The following is a 16,606-nucleotide window of genomic DNA, read 5'->3' on the forward strand; positions in this document are numbered from 1 at the left end:
GGAGATGGTGATGGACAGGGAAGCCTTGCATGCTGCAGTCTATGGGGTCACAAAGAGTTGGACAGAGCTGAATTGAGCTGAACTGATGTATACATTCTTTACTGAATTTGTTACAATATTGCTTCTGTTTTGTGTTTTGGCTTTTCAGCTGCAAGGCATGTGCGATCTTAGTTCCCTGACCAGTGATCAAACCCACACCCCTTCTTTGGAAGCCCATCTTAACCACTGGACTGCCAGGGAAGTCCCAAAGAGGGCATTAATTCAAGCTTCAATTCGGCCTACAAAGAAAACATTTAAAAAACTATTTGATAACCAGCAACAGTCATTTTCCTTTCAAAATTGATGAACATTCTGGGGGAGGTTGATTATAATAGGCTTAAAATTTTATGTTATAACAGTCTTTGATGATAACCTCAGGCACAGTTATTTAAAAGAAATTGTTTTACGAATTAGTCCTTTGGTTGCTCAGAAATCCAACAAGTCCATTTGGGTATGTGCAAATTAGAGAATGATGACTCTTCCATAAATACTTACATGCTGAGAAGCTCTGACTACATTAACGATGGTTACTTATCTGTAAATTAATGAATTTTTAAATGACATGTTCTTTTTTCAAGAGGTGTCATTATCTAATTCTCATTAATTTTCCACACAAATAGCTCGCTTCTTATACCTAAATGATTTGGATGGTTTTTCTTGTGCATTTCTAGAATATCTCAGATCCTTAAAAAACTAATCAAAATACATAAGCAACTGAAGCATGGGTTTAAGACACCCATGATTATTTGCTTCCCATATTATTATTTTTTTTAACCGTTTATTTTGTATTTGAGTATAGCCTATTAACACTGTTGTGGTAGTTTCAGGCAAATAGCAAAGGACTCACCCACACATACACATGTATCCATTCTCCCCCAAACTCCCCTCCATCCAGGCTGGCACATGACACTGAGCAGAGTGCCCTGTGCTGGACAGCAGGTCCTTGCTGGTTCTCTGTGTTAAATACAGCAGTCTGTCCACTATCCCTTCCCCCATCCTTCCCCCCGGGAACCATAAGGTTATTACAGAGTATTGAGCAGAGTTCCCTGTGCTGTCCAGCAGGTCCTTGCTGGTTCTCCATGTTAAACACATCAGAGTGGACATGTCCATCCCAAACTCCCTAACCATCCCTTCCCCATGGCAAGTGTAAGTTCATTCTCTATGTCTTGGAGTTTCCTTCTGTCTCATCAGTAAGTTCTTTTGTATCATTTCTTTTTAGATTCCACATATAAAGGATGTCATGTGATATTTCTCCTTCTTTGACTGACTGACTTCACTTAGTATAATAATCTCTGGTTAAATCCATGAAAAAGTTGGCTTAAAGCTCAACATTAGGAAAATGAAGATCAAGGCATCTGATCCCATCACTTCATGGGAAATAGATGGGGAAACAGTGTCAGACTTTATTTTTTGGGGCTCCAAAATCACTGCAGATGGTGACTGCAGCCATGAAATTAAAAGACGCTTACTCCTTGGAAGGAAAATTATGACCAACCTAGACAGCATATTGAAAAGCAGAGACATTACTTTGCCAACAAAGGTCCGTCTAGTCAAGGCTATGGTTTTTCCAGTGGTCATGTATGGATGTGAGAGTTGGACTGTGAAGAAAGCTGAGCGCTGAAGAATTGATCCTTTTGAACTGTGGTGTTGGAGAAGACTCTTGAGAGTCCCTTGGACTGCAAGGAGATCCAACCAGTCCATTCTGGAGGAGATCGGTCCTGGGTGTTCTTTGGAAGGAATGATGCTAAAGCTGAAACTCCAGTACTTTGGCCACCTCATGCAGAGAGTTGACTCATTGGAAAAGACTCTGATGCTGGGAGGGATTGGGGGCAGGAGGAGAAGGCGTCACCAGAGGATGAGATGGCTGGATGGCATCACTGACTTGATGGATGTGAGTCTGGGTGAACTCCGGGAGTTGGTGATGGACAGGGAGGCCTTGCGTGCTGCTATTCGTGGGGTCGCAAAGAGTCGGACATGACTGAACTGAACTGAACTGAACTGAAATCCATGTTGCTCAACTTCCCAGGTGGTTCAGATGGTAAAGAACCCTCCTGCAATGCAGGAGTCACAGGAAACATGGGTTCCATCCCTGGGTTGGGAGCTTACCCTGGAGAAGAGAATGGCACCCCGCTCCAATATTCTCACCTGGAGCATCCCCCGGACAGAGGAGCCTGGGGGGCCACGAACCACAGGGTTGCACAGAGCGGGACACGACTGAAGAGACGTAGTGCTAAGTCTGTGGGGCTGGGTCGTCTCTGCTTTTGCCGCACCTTGCACTCTAGAGTCCTCACCTGCATTCTTCTGTGTTTCCTTAACTGCAACACAAGAGTGGCTAACGGCAGGGCCAGCTGCACACAAGGGGCCTGTGTGGACCAACTCTCTGTGTGTCTCTGATGCCTGAAGGATGGTCCTGATTACTCATGGTAAAGACGTGGCTTAAAAAAAGAAAGAACAAATAACCAATCAAAGAAGTTGCAAAAGATCTAAGTAGACATGTGTCCAAAGACAACACACCAATGGCCACAAAGCCCATGAGGAGATGCTGAAAACCACTGATGATGAGCGAAATGAAACCAAGATGACAACGAGGTATCAGTTCACACCAGTCACAGCGGTCATCCTTAAAAAGTCTACATACAGTAAATGGTGGAGAGGGCGTGGAAAGGAGGGAACACTCGTACGCTGTGGGTGGGACTCTAAATTTTCACGCCACTATGGAGGTTCCTAAAGAACCCGTGCATAGAAGGCACCATATGATCCAGGAATCCCATTCCTAGGCACATATCTGCAGAAAACTAATTTAAAAAGATACACGCACTCCAGTGTTCACAGTAGCAGTATTTACAACAGTCAAGACATGGAAGCAACCTAAATGTCCATCAAAGGAAGGATGGACAAAGAAGATGTGGCAAATACACCACGGAATATTACTCGGCCATGAAAAATGTAATCACGCCATTTGCAGCCACAGAGATGGACCTAGAGACTATCCTAATGGTGAAGTAGCAAAGAGACAGATCATATGATGTCACTTATATACGGAATCTAAAAAAAAATGATACAAATGAACTTATTCAAAAAACAGAAACCAAGTCACAGACAGAGAAAACAAAGTTATCATTACCGAAGCAGGCACTGGGAAGGGATAAGTTAGGAATTTGGGAATCAAGAGACGGACACTGCTGCTGCTGCTACTGCTGCTAAGTCGCTTCAGTCGTGTCCAACTCTGTGCGACCCCATAGACGGCAGGCCATCAGGCTTCCCCGTCCCTGGGATTCTCCAGGCAAGAACACTGGAGCGGGTTGCCATTTCCTTCTCCAATGCATGAAAGTGAAAAGTGAAAGTGAAGTCGCTCAGTTGTGTCTGACTCTTAGCGACCCCATGGACTGCAGCCTACCAGGCTCCTCCATCCATGGGATTTTCCAGGCAAGAGTACTACTATATATAAAATACAAAATCAACAAGAACCTACTCGATAGAACAGTGAAGTCTACTCAATACTCCGTGATAAGCTATATGAGAAAAGAATATATAAAAAAAGTGTACAAACGTCTGTGTATAACTGATTCACTTTGTTGTACAGCTAAAGCTAACACAACATTTCAAATCAGTGATATTCCAATAACACTTAAATATTAAATAAAAAAGGTGCTTACAGCGTGATACCTGTGAGCACCCATGCATCCCACTTGGGTTTTGCTCCATCACGCTGAACGCATCCCTTTGAGCATTAGTTTACTCCCCAAAGCTGAGTTAGCAACACAGGTTTCAAAAAGTAGATACATTCCAAAGAAGAGCGTTATAAAAGTAAGAAAAGGTACAAGAAAGACTGTGCAAATTATGCACCAGTCACAGGTGATGAATGAACACTGTTAGGACCTTCCACTCACGCAATATGATCACCTAAGTTGGATGTACAGCTTTAGCACAGCCTTCCTAGTGTGTGTCTGTGATTTTCCTGAAAATATTAGCAGTCAGACAGGCCTGCATGCCCGGAAAGGCACGGAGTCACAGCTTCGCAAGGACTTGTCTCTGATCACGATCAAGGTAAACCTGCGCCACCCTCCGCCTCTGTCAAGACTCAGTGATACACCGTCCTAAACCAAGGGCCGTGATCTTCTCGGGACGATCTTTCTCAGATGAGAGAAACGGGTGTAAGAACAGTCTGTTCACTAAGTCCGAGTCATGATTTCACGAATAGATGAATGGAAAATACTTAGCACAGAGTCCAAAGCACCATAGGCATGCAGTGACTGGAAAATATTTTATCTGGAGGATACTTTGGTGTGTTGGTTTCTGCTGTACAAGAACATGGGAAAGTTGCTCAGTCGTGTCCGACTTTCTCCGACCCCATGGACTCTAGCCCGCCCGACTCCTCTGTCCGTGGAGGGTCTCCAGGCGAGAACACTGGAGTGGATTGGCTATTCCCTTCTTCAGGGGATCTTCCCAAACCCAGGGTTCAAACCCAGGTCTCCCATACTGCAGGCAGATTCTTTACCAACCGAGCCACCAGGGAAGCCCAAGAATACTGGAGTGGGTAGCCTGTCCCTTCTCCAGGGGATCTTCCCGACCCAGGAACCAAACGGGGGTCTCCTGCACTGCAGGTGGATTTTTTACCGACTGAGCTTCCGGGGACCAGTGAGAATTATACAAGAGGCTCCCTCTGGAGCCTGCCTGCAGCCCACCCAGGTCATGACAAAGGACTGAGCTGAGCTTCCTCTGCTATAGATACAGCAGCTTTCCAAAAGCTATCTATTCTACACGTGGTCGTGTATATATGTGAGAGCCACCCTCTCCAATCGACTCCCTCTCCTTCCCCTGCTGGGTCCACAAGTCTGTGTCCCTGCAAGTAGGTTCATCAGGACCATGTTTCTAGATTCCACATACACGAGTTAATACATGACACTTGTTTTTCTCTTTCCGACTTCTTCACTCTGTACAGCAGACTCATGTAGAGTTGTGGATGGACCTAACTTCATTTCTTTCTTATGTCTGAGTAATTATACTTTTAAGGGATGTAAGGGCCACGAATCCAAGCCGTTAGGTCTTGTCTCTCTATGGCTTGCTAGTTACTGTGAATGAAATAACTCTCAAGTGCCTTGTAGACGGTATGCCTCCAGAAGAGAAACAGCAGCAAGGCTTGGTGGCTGACCTCAGCGGCTAAAATTCAAATGTGAAATAATCAGACTAGATTTCATTAGCAAATATCCATTTTCTACTCAGGTCCAATAGGCTTATAATGGAAATAACAGTAAAGGAGATTATGGGAATCGTCATGTACCATCTATTGCATCTCGACTGCCATTCTATGTATTGTTATTACACACACACACACACACACACACACACGTAGAATCAAAGGATGGTATACGTACCATTTCACCCTGGCTTGTAAAATCAGGGAAAATTCTCCATTTGTAAGTCACTGCAACTATGCTTACATTTTGTATTTTTTAACTTTCTCACCGTACACTTTGTTTAAGCGTATAGAAATGATTTCATCTGTGCTGTAATTTATCTGTCTGTAAGCCTTCCCATTAAAAACAGAACTGCTTTAAAATTTTTATCCTCAGATGCCTCTGCGGTACCTTTCGACTGGCTGTAATGGAAACACAGAGCAGGTGTTAAATTTTTCATTTGGGTTTTATGATACTTCAATTGGAAAGCAAGCACACACCCCACTGCACAAACTGGCATCGTGTACACTGGCCGAGACCTGGAAGCAAATATTGCAAATATATTTTCACGTCAAAGCCATCACAGGAATCTTGGGGAAACATTAAAGGCGATTTCTCTCTGCACGCGTGTGGTGAATGTCGGGGATCACAATTAATGCCCGTACAAATATTTTCAGCGTCCCCGCGTGAGGCTCTGGGTTCTATTTTGAGCCATCTGATGGACAAGCCAGTAATTGCATTGGACACGGGCTTTCAATCAACTCGTCGGCAAGCTGTGCATCAATGATTCACAGAGACCACGATAATTAATCATTGACTTTCCTAGAAAATAATGCTCCCGACAGCCTGCAAGAGACACCTTAGTATACATCTACCTCTTCCGGGAGAGGGTTAGTTACTCCCAGGGCAAAAACCTGTAACTGCATCCTGCTGAATGTTACAAGTGTACCCTGTCAAAGTCTTCCCCTGAAGGTAACTTTTCTTTGGCCCTTGGAGGAGAGTCCAATTAATTACTGTCACCACACTCCATTCTCACCATGCAAGGAGAATCCATTTGGGGAATCCAAGTCACACTTAAAAAAAAAAAATTCAGATTCCATTTGCCCAGGATTGTTTTTAGCATTCACTTTATTACAAATTCTTCAGGGTAGATGAAAGATATTGGTTAAGGCTTCCTGATAGCTCAGTTGGCAAAAAAAGCTGCCGGCAATGCAGGAGGATCCTGGTTCGGTTCCTGGGTTGGGAAGATCCTCCCCTGGAGAAGGGAAAGGCTACCCCCTCCAGTATTCCTAGGCTTCCCTGGTGGCCAGATGGTAAAGAATCTGCCTACAATGTGGGAGATCTGGGTCCAATCCCTGGGGTGGGAAGATGCCCTGGAGAAGGGAAAGGCTACCCACTCCAGTATTCTCGGGCTTCCCTGGTGGCTCAGCTGGTAAAGAATCTACCTGCAATGTGGGAGACCTGGGTTAGAAAGATCCCCTGGAGAAGGGAAAGGCCACCCATGGCAGTATTCTGGCCTGGAGAATCCCATGGACTGTAGGGGTCACAAAGAGTCGGACACGACTGAGTGACTTTCACTGAGGTGGCAGTGATGTTTGACAAAGATGTAACAGTGGTAACTGTTTTGGATTCTGGGTATTGTGGGGATGGGAGAGCTGGGTCAGGGTAAGGCCGGAAGATGAATGAAAACCAGGACGAGAAGTGACCCCAGAATAAACAGGATCTCCCAGTAAAACAAGACTATCCATGGAGACAGAGGGGAAAGCAGGATGCGAATTTCACCAGGAAACACACACTTGTGGGAAAAAAACCCGTAAGGTGGAGAAGGGTATTTATAGATGGATGTCGAGCCCGTGATGTGGGTTAAATAGATTCCTCTTTGTGAGCATTCACCTGCAAGTCTATCCACTTGGATCTCACTGAGGAGAGGGCTTTTGACTTGATGTGGCTGAACTGCTGTCTCAACCTGCGGGCTCTGATGTCGTCTGTGGCTGTCAGCTTCAGGGAACGATGGTGCTCCTTGCTCAGGTGTTTGCCAGGTGTCAGGGTGCGTGGTGAGCTCTGTGTGCTTGCCATGCAGTGGGGAAGTCATTCAGGGCACCCTGTACGCTTGATGTCCACAGAACACTGCTTGGGGCGCCTTCAGAGGGCTGTACCTCTGGGGAGAAGTCAAGTAGATTGGGGTGGAAATGTAATCGTTAAATACACCTCGAAAGGAAGGCAGACAGCCCAGTGAGGGCTTAGTCGCTCGGTCGTGTCCAACTCTCTGCGACCCCATGGGCTGTAGAGCCCATCAGGCTCCTCTGTCCACGGGATTCTCCAGGCAAGAACACTGGAATGGGTTTCCATTTCCTTCTCCAGTGGATCGTCCCAACTGAGGGATCAAATCTGTGTCTCTTGCATTGGCAGGCATATTCTTTATGACTGAGCCACCAGGGAAGCCTGCTTGAAAGACTAGGACCTAAGGATTATTTATATTTTGTTTAATTCTTCACAGTGAGTGAAGGTTGATTCTGTGACAATATGGTATGGTTTTAAGCCATAAACAAACAAATACAACATAAAACATAATTGTATATAATTAGGTTATAAAACATAGTGTTTATAATTAGTATGCTTTTATAAATAAATATTTATATGTGCATTAGACCCTCAGTCGTGTCTGACTTTTTGTGACCCCGTGGGCTGTAGCCCACCAGGCTCCTCTGTCCATGGGATTCTGCAGGCAAGAATATTGGAGTGGGTAGTCATTCCCCTTTCCTGGGGATCTTCCCCACGCAGGGATCAAAATCTGCATTGCAGGCAGATTCTTTACCATCTGAGCCACCAGGGAAGCCTGCAAATATTTCTCTATTGCAATTCTAACTCACAGTACCTGTGGATGTGACCTTTGGAATGAGGACTTATTTAAACTCAGAGGTCACGGAGTTTAAACAAACAACCTTTGTGCATTAGGCTGGGTCCTGATCTCATAGCACTGGGGTCCTCATAAGAAGAGGCGATCAGGATACAGACACAGAGGGATGACCACGTGAGGACTCAGGGAGGGGACGGCCGTCCACGCGCCCAGGAGAGAGTCCAGCCCTGCACACACCTGGGTCTCAGATGCCAGCCTCCAGGAGAGACATAAATGTCTACTGTTTAAGACCCCAGCCCTCGGAAACTAAGATACCTGCTGATTTCCTCTATAGGGTGACCCCTCCATCTGTGTAGCGGAAACATGACACCCACAGACACATAACCTCATACATACATATGAACCCATCGCACACAGTTTTGGACTGCCGTGTCTTGCTCTTTAATAAGCCTCACTCACCGTTAGGGGAAAACTGCCTTTTTGCTAGCAAAGAAATAAAGAGAGAAATATTTTTCCCCTGGAAATTCTTGCTTAAAAAAAAAAAAAAAAGAACTGTTTCTGGAGTTAAATGTTACAGTCGCAGAAGATAGAGACACATTGTTTTAGGATGTAGTATCACTGAAGGGAAAAAGTTAAGTGAAGGTGTTAGCCAGTCAGTCCTGTCTGACTCTGCAAACCCCTGGACTGTAGCCCGCCAGGCTCCTCTGTCCAGGGGATTCTCCAGGCAAGAATACTGGAGTGGGTTGCTATTTCCTTTCGGGGTGGGGAGGTGGGGCAGGGGGGTGCTCCTTCCAGACCCAGGAATGGAACCCGAGTCTCTTCTACACTGCAGGCGGATGCTTTACCATGGGAGTCACCAAGCAAGCCCACATTTTCATGGTTAAATGTTATAATCCCAGGAGAGAGAGAAACTTTGTTTCAAAAGGCAGGATCAATAGGAAGAAACAGCCCTATCCATTTCAGCCCGCGCTTTCCACATCCTTTGAGACAATTTCAGCATCCTTTCAGGAGTCTGTAACAAGGATGTGATTCACAGAGCAGGTAGGGAACAGTCTCTTTCTAATTCTCTAGACACAATGACTCAACCCGATGAGTGAAATACAAATTAGCAGATGGAAGTGCTATCTTGAAAACTGTTTTATTTAGCCACAACCTTCCTGCAGGGGTCACTCCTGCTCCCCAGAACCGTCTGGAAGTTTCAGGAAAACAATGTGAAATAGAACATCCCCTGCATTTATGATTTTTTTTTTTAAAGTTCAAAACGAATTCTTCTCTACTTAAATATTCCAGGAACATGATGATTTTACATCACTGAATCCACTTTCTGCACATTTATTCTGTTCACATTTTTCACTTCAATTATCTAAAATTTATTTCCTTGGGGAGGAGAGATTTTCTTAAATCGCTATGAGTGTTACAGATTGAGGGTTGCCATTTCTTCCTCCAGGGTATCTTCTCGACCCAGGGATGGAACCCGGGTCTCCACACTGCAGACAGATTCTTTACTGTCTGAGCCATCAGGCAAGCCCCTAATAGCTGACAGTATAGCATAAACCTAACTTTTAGGTCCAATGATAGCTGTTCCTTGCCTTATTACAGAGGTCTCGAATTGGACCCCAAATACCTTTGAGGTCCATACGCCTTTATGGACCTCTCAGAGGTAAACTCGACCATGTAGAACACAGAAAAATTTAAGGCCCAGCAGGGTTAATTTTTCAATGTCTGCCATCCAAACAAAAATTTCCAGCCAGGAGAAGCAGTTGGAAAGTACAACCGATAAAGCAAAGAATAAAATAAAGACATCAATCAGTTCAGTTCAGTCGCTCAGTCGTGTCCGACTCTTTGTGACCCCATGAATCGCAGCACGCCAGGCCTCCCTGTCCATCAGCGTCTCCGGGAGTTCACTCAAACTCACGTCCATCGAGTCGGTGATGCCATCCACCCATCTCATCCTCTGTCGTCCCCTTCTCCTCCTGCCCCCAATCCCTCCCAGCATCAGAGTCTTTTCCAATGAGTCAACTCTTTGCATGAGGTGGTCAAAGTACTGGAGTTTCAGCTTTAGCATCAGTCCTTCCAAAGAACACTCAGGGCTGATCTCCTTTAGGATGGACTTGTTGGCTCTCCTGGCAGTCCAAGGGACTCTCAAGAGTCTTCTCCAACACCACAGTTCAAAAGCATCAATTCTTTGGTGCTCAGCTTTCTTCACAGTCCAACTCTCACATCAATACATGACCACTGGAAAAACCATAGCGTGACTTTAAGGAGTTACTATAACTGCATTTAATATGTCCACAAAGTTAGAGATATGTAAGTCATAAAAAGATCCAAATTAAACATCTAGATGTGAGAACTATACTATGTGAAACGACAAATTCGTTGAATGGAGTTAACAGTTGATTAGACTTGACAGGACAAATGACCCATGAACATGACCACTAAGTCATGTCTGACTCTTTGCAACCCCATGGACTGTGGCCCGCCAGCCTCCTCTGTCCATGGGATTCTCAGGCAAGAATACTGGAGTGGGTTGCCATGCCCTCCTCCAGGGGATCTTCCCGACCCAGGGATCGAACCTGGGTCTCCTGTATCTCCTGCATTGCAGACAGATTCCTTACCATTGAGCCACCTGGGATGCCCGTGAACTAAAGACATGATAGAAACAGTACAAATTAAAACCCAAAAAAGAGATTTTTTTAAACGCATAGAACTTCTGGGGGAAAATGTTAAGCACCCGAATATGCATGTAATTGAATTTTCTATTAAAGGGGATCACACACACAGACACACACAAAAACAAAAGACAACTAAAGAAATAAAGAGAAATCACTTTCCATATGGGATGTAAGTTTACAGCAGTAAGTTCCAAGAAGATCAGTCAATGCTTAGCACAAAAGTTATGAATTACACTATGATGTATCAAAATTATAAGATGATGTATTTAGGGAAAATGTCATAGCAATCCACAATGGAATTGCTGAAAAGTAATGATGAAGAGAAAGCCTGAGAATATTAACAGATAAAAGTTACCTTAACGACCATAAGGGAAAGAGAAAGATTAATTCAGGTTTCTTGTGAGAAGCTTTGCAAGGAAGAAGACCGTGGCGTACCATTTTAAGGTCCTAAAGGGAGACAAGTCAATAAAGATTCTAAGAGATACACGCACCCCAATCTTCATAGCAGCATCATTTACAATAGCTAGATCATGGAAGCAGGCTAAATGTCCATCGACAGATGAATGGATAAAGAAGTTGAGGCACACAGATACAATGGAATATTACCCGGCCATGAAAACGAATGAAACCATGCCATTCGCAGCTGCATGGATGGACCTGGAGATTATCACACTAAGTCAGAAAAAAACAAGTATCATGTGACATCACTTACATGTGGAACCTAAAATATGATACAACAAACTTATAAAACAGAAAAAGACCCACACGCATAGAAAACTGATAGGTACCAGAGGGGTAACATGTGGGGAGGAATAAATTAGGAGTTTGGATTAGCAGATACAAACTCCAAAATATAAAATAAATAGTCAACATGGTCCAACTGTACAGCACAGAGAACAAAATATTTTTCAGTAACCTATAAGGGAAAAGACTCTGAAAAAGAATATGTATATACATTTGCATGAATAGCTGAATGGCTTTGCTTTATACCGAAAACTAACACAGCATTGTAAATCAACTATACATCAATAAAAATTTAAAAAATAAAAGCTCAAAATATCATACAACCAAAATGTATTTAAAGGTTAAGGATAATGTTGGAATTGTCATACATAAAAAGTGCAGAAAGAATTCATCAGGACGGACTACACTGCAATTAATGTTAAGGGTACCCTTCAAGGGAAAGAAGATAATATCAGGTATGATGTTAGAAATATGGATTTATACAATGGAATGAAGGAAATCAGTAGTTGGAACTACATTGAAAACATGTGAGATTTCTTTCTTATTTACATCTCTTTTAAAGATAATAGACTGCTTAAACAAATATTACAAAAATGTGACAAATAACGTACATGGTAAATATTTTTCTTATTATTTCTATTTAAAATAATTGAGTCTTTAAGCACGTAAGATCTAGTAAATTAATTTAACATACAGCGCAAAATCAATGGGACAGGAGCACAAAATTCAAGAGGAGAGAACGCTAGGACACTGTGGAAATATTCTTAAACTATGTGTGAAATACATTGTCACTTAAATGTAGCCTGTCATAAGTGAATCATATTTACTACAATTCTAAGGCAACCAGAAAAATGACAGAAAAGTGTTACAAATAACACTTTATTTGCAACTTGCAAAGGAAATGAAACGGAATTATAAACAAAATTAATGCAAAAGAAGACAAAAAACCAATGAGACAAAAGATAAGAGACAAATAATTTATCTTTGAAACCTTGTTGTATTGATAACAGCAGTAAAAGCTTCATTTGCTCAGTCGTGTCTGAAAAGTAATTTGATAGAAAAAGGTTATACCATGCTACCTCAATTAACTGAAACTTGATGCAGTTCTATAGTTCAGCTGGTAAAGAATCCACCTGCAATGCAGGAGACCTGGGTTGGATCCCTGGGTTGGGAAGATCCCCTGGAGAAGGGAAAGGCTACCCACTCCGGTATTCTGGCCTGGAGAATTCCATGAACTGTATAGTCCACGGGGTCACAAAGAGTCAGACACGACGGAGCGAGTTTTCATTTTGACTATACCCAACACATAATGTTTCATAGCAAAGACTACTACCAAAGGTAAAGAGTTACTTCTTGACAGTAATAATGTCCATTCGCTAAGATGATATAAAATACTAAACACTTATAGACCTACTGCGTGCGTGCGTGCTCAGTCGCTTCAGTCATGTTGCACTCTTTGCGACCCCATGGCCTATAGCACACCAGGCTCCTGTGTCCATGGGATTCTCCAGGCAGGAATACTGGAGCAGGTTGCCATGCCCTCCTCCAGGGCATCTTCCCGACACAGAGATGGAAACAAAGTCTCTTACATCTCCTGCATTAGCAGGAGGGTTCTTTTTTTTTTTATTTTATTTTTTAACTTTACAATATTGTATTGGTTTTGCCATATATCAACATGAATCCGCCACAGGTGTACACGTGTTCCCCATCCTGAACCCTCCACCCTCCTCCCTCCCCGTACCATCCCTCTGGGTCGTCCCAGTGCACCAGCCCCAAGCATCCAGTATTGTGCATCGAGCCTGGACTGGCCACTCATTTCATTCTTTACCACTACCGTCCTTGAAAAAGGAATAGACAAATTTGAGGTTTGTCAATTGGAGAGGTGTATGGAGAGAGTAACATGGAAACTTACACCACCATATGTAACATAGACAGCCAACGGGAATTTGCTGTGTGACTCAGGGAACTCAAACAGGGGCTCTGTGTCAGCCTAGAGGGGCGAGATGGGGAGGGAGGTGGAAAGGAATTTCAAAAGGGAGGGGGCATATGTATACCTATGGCTGATTCATGCTGAGGTTCGACAGAAAACAGCAAAATTCTGTAAAGCAATTATCCTTCAGTTAAAAAATAAATTAAAAAAACTAAAACCTGACAGATAATGTGGAAAACCAGAGAAAGTCACAATTTAAGTTTAATTAATAGAATCATGTTAACACGTAAGCAGTCCGACATAACTGATAGAAAAAGGAAAACAGAATCATTAGTAAAAATACAAGCAATTTGTTCAAGACTGTCAAACAACTTGTCCTAATGATTATAATAGCAGCCAAAGTGTAAATCAGCTGCACAATAAAAAAAAGGCAGCATTCTTAAAAAAAAAGAGAAAATTACAAAATCACTGCTTTCAAATTTTACCCACTGCATGTAATGTTAACATGCTAACTTGAAATTTTATTACCATAAAAAAAAAACCAGCCAAATAGGCATCATTTTTAAGAGAATATATTTAACATGTTAGATTACATCCTAGATGATAGTACTTTCCTTAATAAATTTAAAATGACTCTGGTCATACCTACAACTTTTTTTGATTTTGAAGTTCACATAGTAAAAAATAGAATTAGAGTTGATTTAGTATTTTATTTTTAAAGAGAGATTTCTAAAACCTATTTGAAGAGTAAAGGGAAATATTAGTTACTTTTTAAATTTGTTTGAACTGTGGTGTTGGAGAAGACTCTTGAGAGTCCCTTGGACTGCAAGGAGATCCAACCAGTCCATTCTGAAGGAGATCAGCCCTGGGATTTCTTTGGAAGGAATGATGCTAAAGCTGAAACTCCAGGACTTTGGCCACCTCATGCAAAGAGTTGACTCATTGGAAAAAGACTCTGATGCTGGGAGGGATTGGGGGCAGGAGGAGAAGGGGGTGACAGAGGATGAGATGGTTGGATAGCATCACTGACTCAGTGCACATGGATTTGGATGGACTTTGGGAGTTGGTGATGGACAGGGAGGCCTGGCGTGCTGCGATTCATGGGGTCGCAAAGAGTCGGACACGACTGAGCGACTGAACTGAACTGAACTGAAATTAGTCTATACTAGCTTCTCTCTCCCTGTTTCCTTAATTTTTAAATTAATATTTATTGGAGCATAGTTGCTTTACAGTGTTGTGCTGGTTTCAACTATACAGCAAAATGAATCAGTCATACATTCTATTTGAGGCTGTTCTTCAGTTGCTCAGTCGTGTCTGACTCTTTACGACCTCATGGACTGCAACACGCCAGGCTTCCCTGTCCATCACCAACTCCCGGAGTTTGCTCAAACTCATGTCCATTGAGTCGCTGAGGCTACATGTAATTTTATAGTTAGGATACTTATCTTTTTAAAACTTACACTTAGTTATATAGTAAATAATTCTGAAACTGTATTTCCTTTTATGTTATAACTGTCACCTAGTACCACCAGACAAAAATCCAGTGAAATGCATAGTTCAGTTCAGTCGCTCAGTCGTGTCCGACTCTTTGCGACCCCATGAATCCCAGCACGCCAGGTCTCCCTGTCCATCACCAACTCCCGGAGTTCACTCAAACTCACGTCCATCGAGTCGGTGATGCCATCCAGCCATCTCATCCTCTGTTGTCCCCTTCTCCTCCTGCCCTCAGTCCCTCCCAGGAGTGACTGCCAAATTTTTGCAGCCTAAAATTCCCGTCCTTAAGAAATCCGACGACTGTTTATCTTCCTTCTTCAGATATAACATCCTGAGGAATTTTGTGTAAAATTTCAAGCATGACAAAAAGCTATCGGGAGCGTTGAAAATGATCAGACTTCAAAAGACCCTGAAAAGCAGCTTTACTCCAGTTTAAAGGGACCGGGTTTGACCATAGGGCACGGAGAATTGTGTATTAACAGAGCAGAGAAATTCGATACAAATACTGACATGAAGACACAGTGAGACAGAGGATGAAGAAACAACTGGAGCAGCTCTATAAAGGATGACCAAATATATCTACAGATAACACATATACACGTTGTTACTTTGCCGACAAATGTCCATACAGTCAAAGCTGTGATTTTTCCAGTAGTCATGTATGGATGTGAGAGTTGAACTATAAAGAAAGCTGAGTGCCAAAGAACTGATGCTTTTGAAGTGTGGTGTTGGAGAAGACTCTTGAGAGTCCCTTGGACTGCAAGGAGATCCAACCAGTCAGTCCTAAAGGAGATCAATCCTGAGTGTTCATTGGAAGGACTGATGCTGAAGCTGAAACTCCAATACTTTGGCCACATGATGCAAAGAGCTGACTCACTGGAAAAGACCCCGATGCTGGGAAAGATTGAAGGTGGGAGGAGAAGGGGACTACAGAGGATGAGATGGTTAGATAGCATTGCTGACTCAATGGACATGAGTTTGAGCAAGCTCTGGGAGTTGGTGATGGACGGGGAGGCCTGGCATGATGCATGGGGAGGCCTGGCGTGATGCAGTCCATGCGGTCACAAAGAATCGGACACGACTTAGCGGCTTAACAGAAACAGCATCACTAATCAATACTCTGAGATGTGGACACTTCTGATATACAGAGCCCTAAACAAGGAAAGGCTCAGAAATGATCCTCAAAGAGAAGGCTATTGGCCTGTGGGTACAGCATTAGTCCCAGGCTCTGGGGATTCAGTAGCCAATACCAACTGCACATCTTAGAGCCTGATGGCCTCCGGACTGTGAGAAGTAAAGGTGTCAGGAGCAATTAACTGTGGCATCTGGACTTTAGAGCGGAAAGAATACATCTTCCCTGCTGGTAACTGGGTTCAAGACTTTAAACTGAGAAGGAAATAATGCCATGTACTGCCACCTGGGTGGGCCTAGACATGATCATCCTGAGTGAAGTAAGTCAGGCAGACAGACAGATATATCATATGATATCCCTTATACGAGGAATTAAATAAAATACACACACACACGAACTTATTTGTGAAAGAGAAGCAGACTCATGGGCATAGAGAACAGACTTTGCAATTAGCGGATTTAAGCTGTGTATAATATGTTGTTGTTCAGTCGCTCAGTCTTGTCCGACTCTTTGCCACCCTGTGGACAGCACCACGCCAGGCTTCCCTGTCCTTCACCATCT

Source organism: Bos mutus, chromosome X (assembly GCF_027580195.1).
Source record: "Bos mutus isolate GX-2022 chromosome X, NWIPB_WYAK_1.1, whole genome shotgun sequence".
In the NCBI taxonomy this organism is placed as follows: domain Eukaryota; kingdom Metazoa; phylum Chordata; class Mammalia; order Artiodactyla; family Bovidae; genus Bos; species Bos mutus.